The sequence below is a fragment of the Silene latifolia genome, chromosome Y, assembly GCF_048544455.1.
Source record: "Silene latifolia isolate original U9 population chromosome Y, ASM4854445v1, whole genome shotgun sequence".
Classification (NCBI taxonomy): Eukaryota; Viridiplantae; Streptophyta; class Magnoliopsida; order Caryophyllales; family Caryophyllaceae; genus Silene; species Silene latifolia.
Genome location: NC_133538.1, coordinates 226,999,258 through 227,001,178, shown reverse-complemented (window position 1 = coordinate 227,001,178; position 1,921 = coordinate 226,999,258). Strand labels below are relative to the sequence as shown.

Below are 1,921 nucleotides of genomic sequence, written 5' to 3'. Positions count from 1 at the left end.
TTCTCTTATATTCTTTTTGTAGTTTCTTCTTATGTGCAGGCCACAGGGTGGTGAACTAGTACCGTTCAATCCTGAGATTAAGAAATCCTTGCGCGAGTTGAGACGATCACAAAGGGTATTACCGACAGAGGAAGAGCTGAGTACTCTGTCAAGCTACTACGAGAACGCTCTATTCGAGGAAGATCCACCCACATCTCCTGCTTCTATTTCTTCAGCTGAGACAGTCACTTCTCCAGAAATTCCAGTCATGGCTGAAGAAGCAACTATAGCAAGTCATTCTTAGCCGACAGCCGAAAATCTTTACAAGGGATTCGAATTACCTGGAGCTGATAGGAAATTCGAACCAAAGCCTTCCTATATCAACCTAGTTGAGAGGAACCAGTTCGGGGGGGCTGCAAATGAAGATGCAGCCAAGCATATGGAGATATTTATCGATTACTGCTTCTCTATACCCCCGCCGACCGGTGTGACCCAAGACCAGATAAAGGAGACCATGTTCATTTTCTCCCTTCGTGATGCTGCAAGGGAGTGGTATAGAGATCTGGATCGAGCCGCTCATGGGATCACCGACTGGAATTCATTGGCCTTGGCATTCTACAAGAATTACTTCTTTGCCTCGAAGACAAATGCCATTAGAGCTCAGATCACGAGCTTTAAACAGAGGCCTGATGAGAACTTTCATGAAGCATGGGCCCGTTTCAAGAAACTGGTGCGAACCATACCGCACCATGGGTTCGAAAAATGAAGTCTTTGCAATCAGTTCTATAATGGGTTGTATGACGATCAGAGGGCTATTTTGGATGCTGCAGCCAATGGCCGATTTGCTGAGAATATGGGAGAGACTAAGGGGTGGAAGATCATTGATGACTTAGCCACCCATAAAGGTGAATATGGGAATTCCAGAGGCAATCAAAGGAGAGCTGCTGAATCTTCCTCGGTTGCCGCACTAGAAGCTCTCACTGCAAGGTTTAACAAATATGAGTTGGGAGGAGCTTCTAAAGGAGGGATATACCATGTTAATGCTGTTTCAGACGGTCCTTTCATCTGTAGAAGATGTGGAGCTGAGGGGCATGTCTCAGAAAATTGTTCTATCCCCTTTGAGTCTTGCGCTGCCTTTCAACATTATAGGCAGACAAACACGTACTATGAGCCGAATGTCCACACCAACTTGAGGTGGAGTAGCCAGAATGTCCTGAATCCGACTCAACCTCCACAACAAAGAAAGCGAGAAGAAAGCAAGCCTATGTGCCTCCACATAAGCAGCCATATCAAAAGCCTCCATATGTTCCTCAGCAGCAGCAACAATCCCAAAATTCCGAGTTCACCGAGTTGAAGAACTTATTGCTGAAGGAGTCCCAAGCTAGAGAGGCCGGGATAAAGATGTTAGAGAGCCAAATTGCTCAATTGGCTAGTAAGAATACCACTCGAGCTCCGGGACACTTACCGACTCAAACTGACCAAAAGGAGACCTTTAATGCCATCACGTTGAGGAGTGGGTCCACCCTGGAGGGGCCTGCTATGGTCGAGGATGATGCTGCAAAAGATGAGGCGAAACCGAGTCAAAACAAAGCTGGAACGAGCAAAGGAAAGAAAAAGGCGTCTACCGGGTATATCAGTCGATCGACTGACATACCCGGTCGATCGACTGAAGTGCGAGTTACAGAAACTTCTGGTCCTGTTCCACTCAGTCGATCGACTGACATCACTGGTCGATCGACTGAGATCGCTGCTGATAGTGAGATTTTTCGTCCTCCGATGCCCGACAACTTGAGGGATCATTTGTTTCGGGGTACGACAGTCCCGAAAATATTGGGGAAAGACCCGAGTCTTTGATGGGTCGATCCCGGCTCAAGTACGACCCGATGTCGATCAATGGTTCACATTTGAGACGGTCTGAAGAGGGTTCAAGCTTCAACAAGGA

At 47.2% G+C, this 1,921-nt stretch overlaps 1 non-coding gene across 1 annotated transcript; it reads right to left on the bottom strand.

Annotated features, from left to right (window-relative positions):
• Nucleotides 1–628: 628 nt before the first annotated feature.
• LOC141635874 (small nucleolar RNA R71) lies at nt 629–735 on the bottom strand. The gene has a single exon (XR_012540529.1). It is a non-coding gene; the product is annotated as a small nucleolar RNA R71 (small nucleolar RNA).
• Between the last annotated feature and the right edge of the window lie 1,186 nt (nt 736–1,921).